This window comes from Canis lupus, chromosome 17 (assembly GCF_048164855.1).
Source record: "Canis lupus baileyi chromosome 17, mCanLup2.hap1, whole genome shotgun sequence".
Taxonomy (NCBI): Eukaryota; Metazoa; Chordata; class Mammalia; order Carnivora; family Canidae; genus Canis; species Canis lupus.
Window position 1 is genome coordinate 37312323 of NC_132854.1, and position 14058 is coordinate 37326380.

At 36.9% G+C, this 14058-nt stretch overlaps 1 pseudogene; it reads right to left on the reverse strand.

Annotated features, from left to right (window-relative positions):
- Window positions 1-1303: 1303 nt before the first annotated feature.
- Window positions 1304-14058, reverse strand: part of LOC140608034 (L-lactate dehydrogenase A chain pseudogene) — a 28035-nt pseudogene continuing 15280 nt past the window's right edge.

A 14058-nucleotide genomic window follows, 5' to 3' on the forward strand; every position in this document is an offset into this window, starting at 1 on the left:
GAGAATCCTTGAGCAGCTTCCTCATTCCTATTTGCCTACTTGGATTATATATTGGTTAACTCAAATTCTGTAACAAAGGGATGCAAAAAAGATGCAAACACCCAAAGCCGGGGTCTATGGTTCGGGTTCATCAGGTATAATATTACCCTTTTCCCTCCACAGACATACAGGTTCCAGCCCAGTAATAGGTGTAAGACCATCTGAAATGGATTACTACACTCATTTCAGGCATCTGTTTCTCAATCTGGAGCATAATGATTTGAACAACGTCTAGACTATTTTTAGAATGGAAAGTCATTATTTTATATCATGCTTTCCAATAATCTGACCCAATAAACAGAGAAAAGCTCCCAAACATTTTCTATAGGTCATCTTAGATTCTAGGTACTATTTTTATTTTTTTGACGTCTGCCTCGGTGGTTGTTTTCATAAGAGGAAAGACACATTTCAAATAGAAACCCCAAGAAAATGCTTCTACATTCAGGTCAGGGTTCTTTAAGCAAGTTTAAGGTTCTACATCGTGCATCAGCCTGCCTGGAATTATGCCTTTCCAGAGCCTTTAATGTTTCCAAAAATAGTTTCAGAACTGCCAGACTGATTTATCTGTACCTCATACATCATTTTGTTATTCTGTTATAGGAGTCAACATTTCCCAGTAATTCAGTGCTCTTCTTTCTAACTCTTCGGTTTGACAAACAGCTTTGTGAATATTATCTAAGAACATATATGTCCTCCACAATTTTCTCTCACCTCCCATATGCATATATCTTGGATGCATGTTTTAATACTTTCAGATCTTTGATTTCTCTTCCCTGGGAATAAAACCTAATTTGGTGTCCTTTACAAAACAATAAATTCTTCCATATCTCCATCAAAATAGGAGACAGAATAGAAGATGTGAATTCCAGGAAAGTATATTATTAGGTGAATTTACAGCCCAATAAACCTACAAATTTCATCTACTACATATTCAAATTATATCTATGTATATAATTCAAATTATATTCATTGATACATACTTTAAATTGCATCTATGCATAGCCAAAAAAGTTTTAAGTATTGTATTACTACATTATGATCAAAATGATGTGTATTGAAGTTATTATAACTATTTGCTATGCAACTTTGAAAGAGAAAAGCCAGTTGTTGCTAAAGAGCTTTGTTAAATCAATATGTGATTCATTAAATGAAAATTCTAAACTCTTATGCTAATTTCCCTTTGAATGAATATTTCCAGTGGCAAAACTTGCACATCAATAGCTAAGAAATTCATTGTACACTGAACTATTTACCATGAAATCAAAATGAAGTCATCACAGAGTTATTCATCGAATGAATTTATAGATTTGAAAATAATTTTTTTTCACTGTTCAAAATTTATTTGGTATTTTAGTTGGTATGACAGATAGTTGGTTGCATTGTCTTTTTACATTATATGGCAATATATACTATATTCTGACATATATAGTACACAAAATAAGATCCTTTAGAAGAGTTATGTACAATACATGCAATATTGAATTTGTACATTGGATCCCAGTGAAGAAAAAAAGATGGACTAGGCATGTTGTGTGTTGGGTGAAGGAATAGAAGTTATAGAAAACAGTAAATACACATCTTGTTTGAAGAGTAACTGCAGCATAAATGACATTGGCAGTGGTGCCTCTGAGATGGTAGAACCATGTTACGTTAACTAATTTAGGACTCCACAAGACTGATATCATCCAGCATCAGGATATAGCTGCAGGGTCTTGTGAACCATTCCCATTTGTAACTTTGGGAAACTGATGTTTTTCTTAGCCCATTTTAATATTACTACTTGAATAACAGGTCAGATAATAAGGACAATATACACAACTTCCAACTAAAATCTTGTTGTAGTATAGACAGTGATGTGATACATTAGAAAAATTTTAAAACTGTAGCTCCTTTTTGATCCCCCAAAGTATATCTGCACTCTTCTTCAAACAGTCCTCATCCTCAGGAGTCAGAGTCACCTTCACAACATCAGAGATTCCATTCTTTATCAAGATGCAGGGAACACTAAGAAAGACATCATCTTTTACCCCCTAGACACCTTTAATCATGGTGGAAATTGGATGCACCCACCTAAGATTCTTCATTATACTTTTTGCCAAATCTGCCACAGACAGTCCAATGGCCCAGGAAGTGTAGCCTTTCAGTTTGATCACCTCATAGGCACTGTCAACCACCTGTTTGTAAACCTCTTTCCACTGTTCCTAACCTGCATTAGTGCCTAAGTCAGGGTGCAGATTCTTCGGAGAGACACCAGCAACATTTACTCCACTCCATACAGGCACACGGGAGTCTCCATGCTCTCCAAGGACCCACCCATGACAGCTTAATGGGTGAACTCCTAGCCTTTCCCCCATTAGGTAACGGAACCAGGCTGAATCCAGATTGCAACCACTTCCAATAACGGGGTTAAACCACTTATCTTCCAAGCCACATAGGTCAAGATATCCACTGGATTGGAAACAACCAACTTGCAGTTTGGGCTGTATTTAACAATATTGGGAATGATGAACTTACAGATGTTCACATTACGCTGGACCAAATTAAGAAGACTTTCTCCCTCTTGCTTACATGCCCCAGCCATGAGAATAACCAGCTTGGAGTTTGCAGTCACATTATAGTCTTGGCCAGAGACAATTTTTGGTGTTCTAAGGTAAAGGCTGCGTGTTGGAGATTCATCATCTCTCCCTTCAATTTGTCTTCCATGATATCAACAAGAGTGAGTTCATCTGCCAAGTCTTTCACTAAGATACTGATGGCACAAGCTATGCCAACAGCACCAACCCCAACAACTGTAATCTTATTCTGGGGGATATGGCCTTCCTTAGGAAGATATTGAATTGGCTGATCCTTGAGAGTTGCCATTTTGGACTTCGAACCAAAAGGAATCCAGAGTGCATGTAGGACGGCAGGCATCCGCGGCGCAAGGGGGCGCGTCGGGGCTTGGCGGCAGCAGCTGACACCGAAAATAAAAATTTTAAAGTTACCATTGAAAACAGTAAAAGTACAGTCAGTCATGGCTAAACAAAAAAAATATAAGCCAAGAAATTTAATTACCTTCTTGTTCTTTGATGTACGTGTTTTAGTGGAAAATTTCCCTTCTGATGACAGCTTTTAATATTTAATTTATATTTACTCACATCAATTTGAGCCCTAGGTAGAAAGAAATCACCATATACTATAAATATATATACACACACACACACACACACACGCTATATATAGCTATATATATATATATATATATAGCTATATATATATTTTTTTACCTATATATATATAATATATAGGTAAAAAAGAAATCACCATATACTATAAATATATATACATATACACACGTATATATATATATATATTTTTTTTTTAAAGATTTTATTTATTTATTCATGAGAGACACAGAGAGAGTGAGAGAGAGGCAGAGACACAGGCAGAGGGAGAAGCAGGCTCCATGCAGGGAGCCAGATGTGGGACTCGATCCCGGGTCTCCAGGATCACACCCTGGGCTGAAGGCGGTGCTAAACCGCTGAGCCACCCGGGCTGCCCCCACACATGTATATATATATACACACTATATATATATATATATATATATATATATATATATATATATATATATCTCACCCATATATTATAAATGTATTTAAGCCATGGTTTTAGATAAGAATTGAAGTACATATTCATTTGGCACCAATCCAATGGTTCTAATTGCAGTTCTAATAATCATTGAATTACACTTCCCACAATATTGGAGCAAACTTCCAGTATGAAATTTAGAAGTCAAGAAAATTATTCATCTTTCTTAATCAGTGTGAAATGTGTGGTTTACTATCACTGCATTGGACTTTCACAGCCATAATGCATCAAGCTGTGTATACCGAGTCAAAAATTAAGTTGAACTCAGAAGAGGAATAGTCACAATGATACTTCCAAATTTAAAACGTTTGGTCTCTCACTTAAACAACTGCCATAGGCTCCAAATTCTGCCTTCTGAATTCTCATACACTTTCTTCAATGGATTACACACAAAGCAGATATTTTTTTCCTAAATAAATCCTAAATCTTCCATAAATTATGTCCTGGTATCCACTTGCTTAAAAATTAATAAACTTGGGAAAAAATTAAGATTTCTTATCATTACCTATATATAAGGCCCTGCATCTACTGGACCCTGCAGAGCACTCTACCATGATCTCTAGCACAATGCTTCAGAGCCATGGGTTGCTTTCAGATTAAATATTATTCCAAGTTTTCTGCAACCTAAAAGTCTTTGCACAGCATTTTCCTTTTGCCTGGAATCTCTCCTCCTGCTCTTTTATCCACTGAGTCCTTTAGGGCTCTGAATAAATATAACTTTTAAAAGGCTTTCCCTGAACTCTTTCTCCAGAGGTAGTTGGTTTCTGTAACTCTCTAGTCTTAATCATTCAATTTTCCTCCTTTCTTAATGGCACTTGTATATTTTATTATTTTATTATTTGGCTGTTTAATCATATTTCTCTCTTCACTTCCATACTATAAGTTCTAGGACAGGAGCTATTTTTGTTTGTCTTTTTCTACCTAGCACTATGTTGGCACAAAGTAGGTGAATGGTAAATATTTTAGCAAATAAATCATTTATACCAAACTTCTGGACAAGTAATTATTTTTTAAATATTCTATTTACTGTAAAATTGATATTTATTAATAGAAAAAGGCACTTTGTTTTTCTAATAGCTTTGGTGAATAAGAAAGCAATTTACTCATACCCTAATGCCTTATTCCTCTTGTGACTAATAGCATTCATTAGCAAGTTGGCTTTTAAGAATCATGAGTACATTTCGAGTTTATATAAGAACTAAATTTATGTCATTAATATAATTCCTCCTAATAGCCCCTTGGTAAGAAACTGTAAAAGGTCACTATGGAGAGATAGACTATTTTGTGCAAAGCCAAGGGATCTCCTAAGAGCAAAGGAACAGACATCCTTCCTTCTTTTAACGTTATTAGGCATGATGAAAAAAAGTTTATCTCAATGGAGGGACATTGGGACTACATCATGGAGATGACTATGAGGAAACAGAAAGTCTGGGCAGGTAATCCAGGTTTAGTACCAGGGCCAAATGGAAATTAGGAAGAGATGGTTCTGGTACAACATGTGGTTGCTCTGGAACACTTCACTGAGACAATTATCCTGGCATAGAGGAGACACTTTGGCAATATGGTCATTCATGGAAGTGTAAACATCCACCGTCTGTTTGGAGAAGACAGTCTGGAAGTAATCCAGGAGATACAGTATTAGGTTTTATTGAAAGACCACTGAAGCCTGTAAGAAAATCAGCACAGGAGTGAGCAAGGTTCTTCTGAACTGTGGGGCACCAGTTTTCTACAAGAATCATAACAAGAGCAACTGCAGCCAAAAGTCTGGCCTCCTAGAAGATTACTCAGTGCAGATCAACCAAGCCCATGCATTCTAGGAGATTTGGGGAAAGATCTCCAGGTGGATGGTCCATATAATTTGAATGTGAACAAACAATATAGATTTATTTGAATCTCTCTAGCAGGCACTGTCAGTGTTCCATCTATTTCCCATAGGTCCTTACCATTGCCAGGCACAGAAGCTCTGGTTCCACCTGCCAGTCTTTGTGTCCTCTTGACTGAGGACTGATCACCAGAGCCTGTTCTGCTTGAGTGCTTAATATATCAGAAGTTTTGGGGAATAGAAGAATTCCTTGGAGAACAGTATTCAATCAATGGAAATTAGTAAAGAATTACCCCAATTCCTGTATTTTCAAAAGGAATAACTGAGGAATGTATTCTATATGGATGCTCAGAATTCCAGGTGGGAATAAATCACAATGACTCAGAGTTTGATAATATAACCTCTCTTGGCTTCTTTCCTTTCCCTGCCTGTATTGTTTCCTAGGGCTTCTATAAAAAAATAAATCAACTAAGTGACTTAACAGAAGTTTATTTTCTTACAGTTTGGGAGGCTAGAAAACCAAAATACATAAGCAGGACCATGCTTTCTCTGAAGGCTGTAAGGAAGAATTTTTCTTTGCTTCTTCCTCATTCTTGATGGTTGCAAAAATCCCTGATCTTCCTTGTATTACAGCTGTACCACTTAAACCTCTGCTTCCGTTATCACCTGACCTTCTTCTCTGTCTTTCCTCTGTGTCTCTTTTTCCAAATCACCCTCTCCTTTCCCTTACAAGGACACCAGTTATTGTATTTGTGGCCTTCCCTAACCTGGTATGACCTCATTTAATTACAGATGCAAGGTCCCATTTCCAAAGGCCACATTCCAGGTGGACATGAACTTTGGTGGAACACTGGTCAACTGGTATACTTTCTCATTTGTTTTCCCCACATATAGTGTTTCTTAAGGTCACCTCTCCAGGAAACAACTTGCACTTAAATCTTTGTTTCAAGGATAACTTTTGGGAGAGCTCTCATACCTTGCTTAGCAACCACACAAAGGTCTCACAGGAAATAGATGTCTGTCAGGATAATACCTTTTTCTACTTTCTCTCATTGCTTCCAGAGTAATACATTTGACCAAGTCTTGTTTTGGATTAATAAAGTACTATTTCTGCTGTAGGAGGTATGGGATTATTCATCAAAGGAGTAGGAGAATCCAGCTATTAGAAACCAACCAGAACCCAGAGATGATTGGGACTGGATTGTGATGGTGTTAGATTAATGAGGGCTGAACATAAGGTAGAATGAAGTAGAATTTATTAATAATTGGGTTCCTATAATTTCATAATGTATATCTGTCAAGGACACCTGGAGTTAGCCCTAATATGTTGATGGGATGAGTTCTTTTTTTTTTTTTTTTTTTTTGATGGGATGAGTTCTTTAAGAATATAAAAGGAAAAACAAAAACAAAAACAAGACAAAGCTATGTAATTATTGGAAATGAGGTAGAAATGCCAGAACAGCCTTGTGGTTAAAAGGCTGGGAGTATAGCAAGCTAGAGTAAATTTATTATATAAAATTAGAGAACTCAGCAGCTGCCTCTGACTTCCAAGGATTATCTCTAAGGATAATCATGTCTCTAAAGAAATGAGGAGGCATCAATATTGTTGAGAAGCTGGTGGTGGCTATTCTTTTCAGGCTAGGGATATAACGTCAGTGAGAAGGACAGAATTCCAAAAGGACAAAGGTCAAGTTTTAGCACTTAACCATCAGAGACAAGGCAGGCCTAATTGTGGTAATGGTAGAAAAGCTGAAATGACACTTGTCACTCCCAAGAATCTATGGATGAATAACAGACTATGGTGTTCTTAAGATAAAGGTCCATGGGCAGCCAGATTGAGAAATCTCTTTTGTAATGAAGAAATTTATTTATAAATTTATAGAGGGTGCATGGTTGCCTCAATCAGAAGAGTATACAACTATTGATCTTGGGGGATCATGAGTTTGAGCCCCATGTGGGATCTAGAGATTCAAAAACAAAACAAAACAAAACAAAAAACGTGGGGGATCAGAAGGCTTATGGCAACTGTTACAATGCAAATTATAACCTGACTCTAATTTCCAGACCTGCAACATTCTTCCAACACAAGCTCCTTTGACTGAAGGGGAGGCAAGGACTCTTTGAGAAATAAGTATTAAATGCTATAACATGTATATACATACTAGTAATTATTCCTATACATGGCAAAGAGACCTATGGTCATTCACCAGAGTAAATGTATAGTGAAGAAAGAGGAACACTCCAATATTTCAAGGATTGTTGAATATACTTTGAGCTGTCATTGATTCTAGGGACCCTGAGTTGGCATGAGGATTTCAAATTCTAGATGTTAAGTGAAGTACTGCTCTAAATCCATCTCACAGTGTATAAGTGGGTCTTAGTAGCATATTCTGTATCATCAGGGAAACAGCTACCCTGATGGAATATTGTAACATACTTCTAAAGACATAGCTAATGCCCTGGCTATGACATTCTAATAGTTGTAGTAGTATCCTTCGAGATAAAAAAAATATACAAGGGCCCAATAGCCAGAACATGCTGATTTACCTATTATGTGAAATATATGGGTTTCAGATACAAGGGTTGGTAGTAGAAGGAACCACTTACCACCATTATCAGTGAGTAACATGTAGAATTTCTGCTTCCTTCTCCCTATAAAGACAGATTCTGCTTGACTAAACATCCTGGTCCCAAAAGGCACTTTTCTTCCAGGGGACACAGCAAGCTAAAACTGTGGCTACTTTGTAGTCACTTTGAGATCCTTATCCAGAAGACCAAATGGCAAAAGTCACCATACTAGCAGGAGGTATTGATCATTCTACTATATAAAACATTGAGAAAACGATGTCTGAAACTCATGGGATTGGTGCTTCCATGCCATGTGACAACAGTATATGAGCTTTATACCAGCTATGGTCTACCATGGAAAGGGTCATCAAACCCCATCATGCATGTAACAGAATAACAAAACTGCTGGTTGTGGATGTGGATGAGGGGAAATCTAGGAATGGCATGATAGATTTTGCTGCCATTGGACTAACTAAAGTACTAGATATTGGGGGTATCTCAGTAACATTTTTATTATTTTTCATTTTGTTTTGTTTTATTTCAAGAAAGTAGACCTGCCAAAATTTTGAAGAATTGTGAAAGGACTGGGTAAAATTTACTTAGCATAACAAGGAGTTCATTTCTTTTTTTTTTTTCTTCATTTCTCATCTTTTATTTGTGCATTTTCTAAGATATGAAATTATGGTCTTATAATATTGTAAATAAGATGTGGAGGAAAAACTCACTATAATTTTGCCATTATTTGCTACAGTTTGGCAGCAGATGTAGATACAGAAATTTGTGCCCACATCTTTGAATATTTCTGAAAGCAGAAGGCTTACTAGAGAAGTTTGCAAACACAATGAAAAGGGACTCATAGAATGGTGTTTCCAGGAAAAGAAGAATGAGAAAAACACTCCAGTTCCCACAGCTTTCAGAGTTTTCAAGGGAAAAAAAAAAAAAAAAAAGAAGTTTTCTATGAATATAAGTGGAATAAGAGGCTAAACCTTGATCCCTACCTCTTCAGAATACCATTTCAGAGGTAGTCATGAACTACTTAAGAAGGCCAGACCAAATAAGACCTATACGTCCACTGTTATACCATTGATACATACTTAGTTTTTAGGAAGATTCCCGTCATGGCCTTTTTTCCTTCCTAGCTTCCAGCATCGGAGGAGGCAGACCCAGAAGGATAGAGACCAGAATACCAGAAAAGACATAGCTCCAACACACTCATCTCCATTGTAGAGAAAAGACAGAATGAAAAAATAAGTCCTGCCTCCTCTACACTCCAAATTCCTGGGATTGAAACAACCATTTAGGCAAGATATAAGACTTGAACTAGATTTTAATTGGAAGTTTAAATACGGTGCTATAAGGAAATCAATAACAGAAAGTATATAGAAGGTGTCATATAATCTTATCACTAAGGAATTTAATAATCATTAGAGATGAGAGATTCTATATTATTCAGCTGGGAATATACATTTTTTTAATGAAGAAATAAGAAAGAAACAAGTCTAAACTTACTCATATTTACATCCAGTGAATTAGCACTATTTAATAAACTAGTTACATATGATGAAACCAAAGCGTGGGACATCAGATCACAGAAGACAACTACATCCATTATTTTACAAGCAAAAGTACTGATTAAGACATCTGTGCAAACGTGTGACCTACATCACTAGCTGAGGTTGTCTTTGTTAAAGTTCTCGCAAGACAATTAGTTCACATGCAAGTAATTTGAGAGCTAATCCCAGTAAATACCTGTAGAGGAGTTGAATAGTGAAACAGAAAAGAGATGGAAGTCTATTGTCGTATCATTTCCCCCCACCTTTACTTGACATCCAGAAAATTAAGGTCAGTTATTTACAACTCTGAGATCTCTATTTTATGTTTTCCCGGTCTTTTTCTTTTTGTACAAGTGAGAGAGGTGCTGGAGTTATGGTAGGAGTAGTAGAGCCAGTTAGGCTATCTCCTAACTAGCTATCTACTTTTTTATTGTTGTGTAACAGTCGAACCCCCAATTATGAGTTTGTCACAAGAAGAAGCTTTCCTTTTGCTCACATATTTGCTATTTGATGACAGCTTTACAGAGAATCTTGTCTCTGTTCTATGTGGCATCAGCTAGAATGTCTGGGCTGAGGCTGAAAGATCCACTTCCAAAGATGGCTCAATAAAGATGGCTGAAAGTTTGGTGCTGGTGACCAGCTGGATACTCAACTAGACTCCTGTCAACAGTTTTGTGGCACATGAGCCTGTCCCTGTTGCTGCTTGGGCGCCTTTCAACAGGACTCACATTCTGTTGGTCAAAATAGTGGGACAGCTCTGGGATATTCAGGAAGAAGGGGCATAGAATCACCTTTTTATGGAAGGAGTGAGTCTCTTGGTATTATGACAAGCCCTCAGGGAAATGCCCATTCCTGTGTGCTTTCTTTCAAATGGATGGTGGGATCCTAATTCCCCTTAGTCTTCAGTAGTGTGACATATCATGAACCATAACCAACATTTTGTTTTTCAGCCATTTGAATGTATTTGCCTTAATTTAAAAGTGACAAAGCCATTTCATTAGCTGTTGAGAATACTTTGAATTTAATTTGTATGTTTGTATCCCTTACAAATCCTTTTTCGCCCACATTAAATTCATTGTTTTAAGAAATGAATAATCTTCAGAAACCTCTTATGGTAAAAGATATAGAAAAGGAAATAGCTTTAAGCTAAGTCTTACCCATCTCTTTATCAAAGTAGTGCTTCAGGATACAGCTATCAGCTAAATCAGGCCTATCAATTTGAATTTCTCCATGCCCTATTCTTTTTCCCGGGCTTCCCTGTCTTATTGTGTTTTCAAATCACTACAAGAAGGTCTTCCACCTTCTTGACAGTTACCTTTGTCACTAGAAAGGCTTGAATCTGGCATTGAACATAGGTATGACTAGGAGGACTCTCAAGAGTTTGTTGACAAGAAAATCACCCTGAAAAAGTTTTCTTGCTTATGTGTTTAAATACATCTGTTGAGTCAGAGTTTTTTTGTTTGTTTGTTTGTTTGTTTTCCCCCCCCTCAACAAACCTTTCTTTTTCCTAGGGAGAGAAATGGCTCTGTGGAGGTGATATGGGAGAGCTTAGTTCTTGTCTCACGGAGTCGAAGAATAAATCTTGCGGACTCAGGAGAGTGAGTAAAGGGACAGAAGTTTATTAAGTAAAGATACAGAGAAAGCTCTCAGGAGAGAAGGATCCAGACAGGGTTGCCCCTGAAGGCTTATAGGGTTGGTCTTTTATTGAGAGCCTAATCAGGGAAGCTAAATCCTTTTAACATTATGGACTAATATCACCATTGAGTAAGGACTAGTAATAACATCTTTAACGGCTTACTTCCTCTTTGGGGTCTGGTTATTCTTTGTTGGTCACGGATGATTGTCATAAAAAGAAACCCTCCCAGCCCATACCTAGGGCAGGGTGGTCTGGCTTGTTTCTTTATCTCTGGTTTCCTTATACCTCAGCATTCTTGGGATTTTTGTGAGCCTGCTTCCCTGGCCCCCTATCTAGCCCTACCTAGCCCTGTTTGTCCCTAACTCAGAGGCAAGTCTCTGTGTCTGAATAAAAACAGGATTAAAACTGTAAGGGAAATTATTTCTGGGCTGAAATGAATTCTTTTCCGTGGCTTTATTTTGAACTATATTACCAATATTCCTCACGAATATAAAATTGGACAGCCAAATTTCATATCATTTTGATGAAATGAATAAATTCAGTGGGGACTACCACTGGTGCAGAGGGTCTTCAAGACCTGAGAGTTTGTGCTTATTTTGAAGAGTTATCAGATAAGAACAAAAGACAATATAAGCTCCATACAGGCAAGCTGATTTCATGTTTGCCTCAGGCAAACCAAATGTTCACTGTTGATTTACTGTTGAATTGTGAAAGCAAAGGCTATAAAAGCAAAAACAATCTTTGTTCTTTTTTTCCCCATTGTGGTTCCTCGATACCCTAAAGTAATATGATTTTCTATGGAGGATGTGAAGAAGGGTAGGTTAGACTTATGGTTCTGGAAACTTTCAACTGTTTTAATACTGCGGACACGAGCATTAAAAAAATCAAACCATTTCTGTGACAAAGGTTAGAAATACTGTTACAAAGAGAGGGGAATTGAGTTTTAGTGATCTCTTTCCACCTTAGTGTCTCTGTAAAAGCTGTGAGGTTGAAGTAAAGCAATGACACCACAAAATGTTATTTCTAGTATACTGGCATGTCTTTAGAAGGGCACAGGTTTATAGCTTTAGCTATAATGACCAGAGAGGTCACTAATATTTAAATGCTATCTCCTGTGTGAGCAAGAATCTTTGTGAGCAAGAATCAAGCATCATTTCTTCTCTGAGTGAATTATACCAATCAATTTACATAAATTGTGATAAGTCAAAATGTTAAAGCAGCATTTTTCCCCTCCACTTAAGAATAAAGGTATTTACTTTCCAAACTTTATTGACCAAGAAAATGGGAGGAAAAATCATAACACTTTGATACTTTCATAGGAATCTTACTAACCTGATATAACTTATCTTGTCAACAATGTATTGAGTCAGATGAAGGACTGGAAATTCATAAAGATTTGCCGAAATGAACAGAGCTAAGGAAAAGCCAAGCATGGGAGTCAGGCTCATACTTTATTAACCTCAAAATCTCTGGTCAATCCTTTACACAGTATAGTTCCTACTGGTTCTAAAAGTTATTAGGATCATTTACTTCATGTTCTCAGCAAGAGGAAAAAAAGTTTTAGAATACATTTCTCCCGTTAGGTAAAAAGAAAAAAATCCTTAATAATTTTGATAGTATGTAAAAAATGTAATACCTCAATTTTGAATCAAATAATAAACCTGATCCTTTACATTGTATTAGAATTAACAGCAATAGCCATGGAATCTCTGGAATTTTCATGTGTCCTGGGCCTTATACTGTTTCTAGGGCTGCTATACTAAGTACCACCAAATTAGTGGCTTAAAACAACAGAAATGTATTGTTTCACAGTTCTAGAAGTCTGAAATCAAGAGATCAGCAGGGTTGGTTATTTTTGAGGGATCTGATGGAGAATCTGTTTCCTGCCTTTTTTCTAGCTTCCAGTGATAGCTGGCAACCCTTACCATTCTTTGGCTTATTGATATATCACTGTAATATCTGCCTGCATCTTCACATGGCATCCTCCCTGTGTGTCTCTTCTAACTAGGATACTGGTTATACTGGATTAAATGCTCACCTTACTTTAATATGACCTCATCTTAATTTTCATCTTCGTTACATCTGCAAAGTTTATATCTCCAAGTCAAGTCACATGCAGAGGTATCAGGGATGAGGACTTCCACGTATCTTTTGGGGAGATAAATTCAACCCATAGCATGTAGATATCATGCAACAGAGATCAGTTAAAAGACAATTAAGCAGGGATGCCTGGGTGGCTCAGTGGTTGAGCATCTGCCTTTGGCTGGGGGCGTGATCCCAAGTTCTGGGATCCTTTGCCTACTATACATAAAGCACTAGTCCATTTGGAGCAAAATATATTGGTTAAGCTGCTTAGAACTCAAGTCTTCCTATTTTGTGCATGCATTTTTATTGTGTTCCCCAGTTTTTATAGGTCTGATCTATGCTTGCTATAGAGTTTAAAAGCCATTCTGAAACCTAATTGAGTTGGTTTATTTTACTTTCTTTATATAGTTTTTTTGTTTATCTGTTTTTTCCAATAATGAAACTCTCGCAGTACAACTAACGCTTAGATGTCCTAAAAAAGTGTTATTTGCTTTTGGTTTAGAAACTAAATTAGTGTAGCAAAAAGCACCCATAGTATCTGCCTCTCTTATTTTAAATGTGCTGGCTCTGGCTTTTATGTGACACAGATTCCAGAGCAAGCATAGCAGGAGACAACAATTATTAATTTTTATTCTCCTTTTCCAGTTCAGAAGGTAGTTACCTAAATGCTATCCTAAATTTGGAGAAAAGAATATTACCTCTGTGATCCATAGCCTTCCCTTAAT